This window comes from Myotis daubentonii, chromosome 4 (genome assembly GCF_963259705.1).
Source record: "Myotis daubentonii chromosome 4, mMyoDau2.1, whole genome shotgun sequence".
NCBI lineage: Eukaryota > Metazoa > Chordata > Mammalia > Chiroptera > Vespertilionidae > Myotis > Myotis daubentonii.
This window is the reverse complement of record NC_081843.1, coordinates 43080557-43088338: the sequence shown is the minus strand read 5'-3', so window position 1 is coordinate 43088338 and position 7782 is coordinate 43080557.

Genomic DNA, 7782 nt, shown 5'->3' with positions numbered 1-7782 from the left:
TTGAAAATGTTCTCGGTCAAAGTGTTCCCATGATATTTCAAATCAACAGATCATTTGTGTAAGATTATAATTATATTCGACAATAATGGGAGAAAAATACACACACACATGACAAAAACAGCTCCAAAAACAACACTTTGGCTTTTCTTATGAAAGAGCACAGCACCTTGAATGTCTTTCATAAAGTTCCAGAACTATCTCAGATTACTAAAGGGGGAAAAAAAGGTCAATTATCAAGTTTCACATTAAATGTTATTTAATTTAATAAAGTACATTAATGAAAGAAACAAATAGTTCAGTTCAAATGAAAAAGCATTATGAAATAGTCTCAGTTCTTTTAAAAAAATCACTTTTGATCATCAATAATGGATCTAGCAGTGATCATTAAATGTATTAAATAACACTACCAGGATAAAATCTGCAAATCCAGAATGTGAAAAATTATATAAGACAAATGGTATTCTATAAAAATACCTATTTTTTCATACATATTAATAGCAAGACAAAAAATGATAAAAGGGAAATATATATTATTTTCAAAGACTTAAAACACATTAATAACCAAATTCAGTGTGTGGTCCTTGTTTGATCCTGATTCAAACAAACCAACTTTAAAAAAAGGAAAAAGGTTATAAGACAATTGGTGAAATTTGAATACAAACTAGATATAAGAAACAGTTACCTTAGTAGTTAGTTAGCTCAATGAAATGAGTATTATTTCTCTCCTCCCCTCTCCTCTTCTCTCCTCTCCTCTGCACCGTTCGTGGGTGAGAGCGGGGCCAGTGCCGTCAGTATATGGGAGCAGCGGCAGCAGGAGTGGGGCTGCCAGTGGACAGAGGACCAGGGCTGTGGTGGGAGAGGCCAGGCAGGGACGTGAAGGATGGGCTGAGACCTGCTCCTGTGCCCACCGCAGCCTCGTGGCCCACAGTTCCTTTCAAGGTGCACAAATTCGTGCACTGGGCCCCTAGTATGATTATAATTCCAGTGCCCAAGTGCAAAGGGAAAAAATCCAAACCTTACAATTTATAGTATGGCCAAGGTTGAAGAAGATTGACAATAATAACCCCTGGCACATGTACAAAGAATTTAATTCAAACTAAAATGAAGGCTGTACAACATTAAAAGACAGGCAGATCTGGGGAAGGTTTGGTTTGGTTTGGTTTTCTTTTGTTTTTGCATCTTTATAGAGAAAAACAAGTTCAAGCACTTGCCCACCTGGGCATACAGAAGCACACACAGAAATACAGCAAGGAAGGCTCTTTGAAATTCTCTAAACCTTTATAAATGACCAATTGAAGAATACTTCCCAATTCTAACCAGAAGAAAAATATACATATGACCCATGCACAAAGTTTTATTCTATTCCTGACCCAATCTTCACAGATATTTTTTAATCAACATGCTAATGGGGCATGCTTCCCTATAAAATTATTGGTTTCTTAAATTTTAGCATTAAAATAATAATTGATACCTAAAGACTACTTCCTAGCTGAAAAGCTTTCAACATATAAAAACTATATGTAGCACTCTTTAGCTGGATATAAACATTCATTACAAGAAATAGGAAAGGCAGCCATTCTATCTAAACAAACGCTTCTTGTCCTAGGAAAAGAATACAAAGTAGAAGTATGTCTAAAGGGCCATCAGCCTCCTTTCCGATCAATCCTGCTTTTGCCCAGTTTGTCCAAGTACATATACTGCTAGGCCTGTCCTATAAAATGATCCATATTCTTGATATTTCTTGTCTCCTATCTTGAGGTCAAAACTGCTCATTATCACCCAGCTGTGGTGGCTCAGTGGTTGAGCATCGACCTATGAACCAGGAGGTCATGGTTTGATTCCTGGTCAGGGCACATGCCCGGGTTGCAGGCTCAATCCCCATTATGGGGCATGCAGGAGACTATCCAACCAATGATTCTCTCTCATCATTGATGTTTTTATCTCTCTCTCTCCCTCTCCCTTCCTTTCTGAAATCAATAAAAATATATATATTTTTTAAAAACTGCCCATTATCTAAGTCCCAAATAGGTGATTGGCTAAAAATCTGAGAGACTATTTCAACCAAAGGTATCAATGACCATTAAAGGAAAATGAATGAGCCCTTCCTAAAAAAAAAAAAAAAAAAAAGATACATTTTATTAGGAACCTTCAATGTTTGGGCTAGTGGGAATTCTGGGTTCTCTTGACTGAGCAGAAGAGACAAACAGTTCAGGGCAAAGGGGCCTTAAGTATCTGGGGAGTTACATCATCTAGTCACCTTTCTATTTTACCTACATGGAGGCCAACGATGTCCATTTGAATGGACTAATCGGAAAATATAAATTTGGTTTCGTGACTTAAAAGTTAATCATTAAGAAGCCTGAAGAAGAACTTTCTCCATGACAGAGAAGAATCTGAAGCAGAGAAACTCAATCTGCAGAGATAGAGGTTGAGATCACCAGTGAACTGGCATCTTTAAATAAGCCATCCTAACTAATAAAAGACAAAAAGGGTAATTGACGGTACCTTTGCTAGACTTCCCATTGGCTAATCAGGAAGATATTCAAATTAACCACCAACAAAGATGGCAGCCGGCAGCCACGCAGCTGAAGCAAGCAGGAGGCTTGCTTGCTCCAGTGATGGAGGAAACCAAGGTTCCCCACCTGCCGCGGCCCGGCTCTGAGCTCTGAAAGCAACAAAGTTTCAATTATAGAAGCTAAACAAACCCCAGATACCTGCTTTCAGCTGGCCGTGGCCACGGAGTTGGAGCTGGCTCTCAGCTCCAGTGACAGCAACAAATTTTCAATTATAGAAGGTAAATATATGCCAGAATAAAAAAAGAAAAAGAAAAAAAGGAGAGTCCGGGAGCTTCAGTCGCCGGCCAGCCTGAAAACGGCCCTCAGCCCCTCACCCAGATTGGCCAGGCACCCCAATGGGGAGCCCCACCCTAAAGGGGGTGTGGCCAGCCTGAAAACAGCCATCAGCCCCTCATCCAGGCTGGCCAGGCACCCAAGTGGGACCCCCACCCTGATTTGGGACACCCTTCAGGGCAAACCAGCCAGCCCCCACCCATGCACCAGGCCTCTATCCTATATAGTAAAAGGGCAATATGCAAACTGACCCTAATAGCAGAAAGACTGGGAATGACTGGTCACTATGACATACACTGACCACCAGGGGGCAGATGCTCAATGCAGGAGCTACCCTCTGGTGGTCAGTGCGCTCCCACATGGGGGAGCTCTGCTCAGCCTCAAGCCAGGCTGATGGCTGCCAGTACAGCGGTGGTGGTGGGAGCCTCTCCTGCCTCCTCAGCAGTGTTAAGGCTATCCGACTGCAGCTTAGGCCTGCTCTCCACTGGCAAGTGGACATCCCCTGAGGGCTGCCAGGCTGCCAGAGGGATGTCTGATTGCCAGCTTAGGCCCAATCCCCAGGGGAGCAGGCCTAAGCCAGCAGGTGGTCATCCCCTGAAGGGTCCCAGACTGCGAGAGGGCACAGGCCGGGCTGAGGGACGCCCCCTCCCCGAGTGCACAAATTTTTGTGCACCGAGCCTCTAGTCTATATCTATAAAAGGCTAAGCAACTGTCCGACCTTCCAACCAGTAGCTGTGATGCACAATGACCACCAGGGTCAGATGCTCTGACCAGTAGATATGACGCACACTGACCACCAGGGGGCAGACGTTCAACACAGGAGCTGCCGAGCTGTGGTGACTTGGCAGCAACGGTTCTCGGGTGACACACCCTGAACTAGAGAGGAGGGAGCCTGATTCTGGGATGCGTCACCCAAGAACTGCCCTTTCGCAATCCTGGACCCCTCAGGATGTCAGAGAGCCAGTTTTGGCCCGATCCCCACAGGCCAGACTGAGGGACCCCCTGGAGATGATATAACTCCCCAGATACTTAAGGCCCCTTTGCCCTGAACTGTTTGTCTCCTCTGCTCGGTCAAGAGAACCCAGAATTCCCACTAGCCCAAGTATTGAAGGTTCTTAATAAAATGTATTCTTTTTTTTTTTTTTTTTTTTTTTTTTTTTTTTTTTTTTAGGAAAGGCTCTCATCTTCCTCTCCCCCTCATCTCTCCCCCTCATATCTCTCCCCCCGCCTTGACTGGAATTGAATGTGTGACCCTTCAATCCGCAAGCCAAAGCTCTATCCACTGAGCCAAACCAATCTGCACTCTTCTCCTCTCCTCTTTTTCCCTGGAAGAAAGAAAGTGGAAAGGCAGAGGGTTTTGAATCTGTACCAAAAGGAGGGAAAAAGAACTCTACTTGGACACAGAGAAATCCAGGTAAGACCCCAGAGGCTTGAAATAGTGTACAAGTTCGGGAATTATGATATGTTCCAAGGATGGAAGTATTGGTTTTGGGTGAAGATCCAAATTATTGTGATAGGGCAAAGTTCACTCTTACATCTTTTTTTTTCCCCTGGTAGATTCAACTCACATTTGCCTCTTGTTGATCACTGAGAGAGAAAGAATTCTAGAGGGCCCCTGTAGTTAAATTGTGAAATCCCTACACGAGGAGAGAGAAAAGGAGAATATGTCATTTTTTTCCATGTCTCTAATATTCAGAAATATTCCCCTGAGAAAATTGGGGAGAAGAGACAGGGAATAAGGTTATGTGTGCCTAGCTCCTGATAAACCTTCTCAAACTCTGAAAGAATAACAGGATAACTCCCTGTGGACTAAAAGGCATCTCTGGTCAGCCTTGGTCTTGAAGAAAGTCTTGGCTTAATAGTTCTTTTCCAGAGAGCAGGTTGCCTAACTTAGTGAAGAAGTTGCACCATGTGTATGTTTTCCATCCCATTCCACTGACCTCATCCTCTTAGATTTCTTCTCCGCAAAGCCAATTTAACAGTTGTATCTCAGACTCAGGCTCAAAAACCTCTTGGGTGAGTTGTCACACCTGTATACTACTCTCACCTCACCCTAGCATAACCATGTGTACATGTTTATCTAGATTAAAAGATGGTGAGAACATCAAGAGAGAATATTGGGAGAGCTATGGGTATATTGACTACTTATTATCTCATCCTAATCTCTAATTTATTATTGCAGTTCTTCCAGAACACTAGTATTTTACTGTGCTTTTCTCTGAAGTTTTCCCTGGACCATTGACTGCACCCACTCTACAGGGACTGTAATGTGTTAAAAGCACAGTGTAACTAATAGAAATAAAGAGTGCAATACCCCCTCCCCTAAGGTACTCCTTCTAGATGGAGTCTCTCACTGATGGTCAAAGACAAACAACAGGGTAGATGGATGGTAGAGGGTTCAGTGGGAATGGGTAGCAATTGGAGAAACAAAACCTTAAAAAAATGGTTCTTTCTCTTGTTCTTTTCCCTTTTTCTTTTTGGAATGACCCACCTGTTGCAACTCCAGTGTGACTGGTTGAATTAGAAGGAACTGGGATCTTCTCTCACCTATAAGAATGAGCTTCCCTTCTGAAATGCTAATCTACTAAGACTTTATGAAACACTGATGGTGGGGTGGGAGGGAGAAGACTGCTTAGACCTGCCAGTAGGGGAGGGAAATCATGTTGAAAGGGAGAGGAAGGTGACTTTATGTCCTTCTTGTGAAAAAGTCAGCCCTTGGATTCTGAGAATATGGGGTTCTCTTAACAGAAATAGGGTGGATGAACAGCTTGGAAAGAAAGGTTCTGAGTTGAATTATATATATGTTGATTTTATTAATCTTTTTGCTGGCATAAGTAGGTGGATTGTTGGTTCCCAGTAAACTTCTCATTGAAAATGCCCTTAATAACTCACCCCTTTCTCTGGGGAATCCTTTTTCTTTCCCCCACCTTCCCCTCACACCTACACATAGAGCAAAAATGCAGTCATGTCATTTGTCTGTAAGCAGCCATTCTCTTACTTGACCCTGTCTTCTTGACGTTTATAATGGAATAAGAAGAGCACTTGACTCATTCGGGACCTCTCATGTCTCCACAGTGATTGGATCTGGGATTGACACATGATTCAGCCTGAGCCTACGAAATACCTCCCCTTGAATTTTTCAAATTTGAGCTATAGGTTAATGCCATTTTTTTTCTGCTCAGTAAGCTGTGTAAATGTGTACTGAGATCTGCAGACAACGAAGTTTCTATCGTCATGGAGAAACTAAACCAAAATAATGAAGTGAACACCCAGAGAGAAAATAGCAAGAACATTGATGGTGTTTGATTTCCTGGTTCCATCTACTCTAGGGATAACCCTACCTTTGCCTTTTCTCTGTCTGATTACATGAACCTATAAATTCCTCTTTGGACTAAACAAGTTTAAGTATATTTCTATTACCAGAAATCAAAGAGTCCTAAAATAAAAGTGATGTGATCACAACTACCAGACTGTTTATCTATGAATCTTAGCCCCAGCAGCATCCCAACTATCAATTGTTATAAAAGTTATTTTCCCTAATATCGTACCTCTAGGCAGGCAGTGAATTGGTGGGTTTCAGATATTCCTGTTTCCTATCTCTTTAATGCTGCTACTGTCATATATTGTTTTAAGTAATTTTCAAATAATCTCATTTTTATGAGCTGATAATTAATTAATATGGTATATCCCAGAGTTTTTCATGAAAAAACAACATTTGACAGCATAGTAAATCCTATTTTAAAAACAAAATTTATGGAAAAACAAATTTGAGAAACACTAGATAATAAAGTTATAAAGTGGTTTCTTTACTACAGGACTTCTTAGAATTATTGAATATGGTAATATGTATTGTGAATATCTGCCACAGATAACATTTTTCTTATTTTATATTGGGTTCTTTTTTTAGTAGATTGTCTTGTGAAATGAGACTCCCTCAATACATGCTTGAGGAAATCAATATTTTCCTAATTCTGTAATAAATATTTTATTTTTTCAAATTAAAAAGAGGTATGATGCAAGAGCTTTGTTTAAATGTAAGCTACAAATTACTGCAACACAAGTGATATATTCAACCTGTGGGTTAATAATCCTCTACTAATATCTGTGGCAAGGATTACAAATAATAAATGAGTAGCATAAGGCAGTCAAGTTTTCTGACAAAAGGGAATGATCTGCCCTCCCCATCTTGGTTAATGAGCTAATATTGAACAGTGTGAGAAATACTGAACATTGATGGGACAAAGAAAATTATCTTTTGCATTAATAAGGAAAGTGTATTCAGATACTTTACCTTGAGTAGGCTAGGGAAGCAGAAAATTGTTCGTTCAGAGTATCACCAGATATTCTACAACTTAAATCTCCAAACTGCCAACCACAAGCCTACATCTGTTTTACCTGTAAGAGCTCTTTAAAGGTGAATTGTTTTTGTGGGTTAATTTTGTGAATTTCCCTCCCCCCCAAAAAACATTTGTCCACAGTTTGAGGCAGGTTGTTTTCTCAGATTATCAGCTTCCAGGCTAATCTGGTAAACATTTAAATAAGGATTTCTATGATAGCAATGTTTCTCTTTTTATGGCTAGTTTGTAGCTTGAGTTGAATGTGTCCCCTGAGTGTATGTATGCTTATGCATATTTCTTATAAATCCCAATTAAAACAGAATGTGGTCGTTCTCTCAATGCCTGCTCTGTGTCCTTGAAGTGACTGGTAATGGTGACGAAAGTTAGGATCCATTCATATATGATAGTTTCTTTTTTAAAACATCAACTAGATTTCTTTTTATCCATCATAGACAAATTTCAAGTCGTGTGAGCTTATTAAATAGTTTGTTAATACAAAAGGCAACTAAGCAAAACCACAAACCATATACATGGGCTTTTAGATTTTAACCTAAAATGAAGTTCATATCATTTATTTATATGTAACAACAAATGAC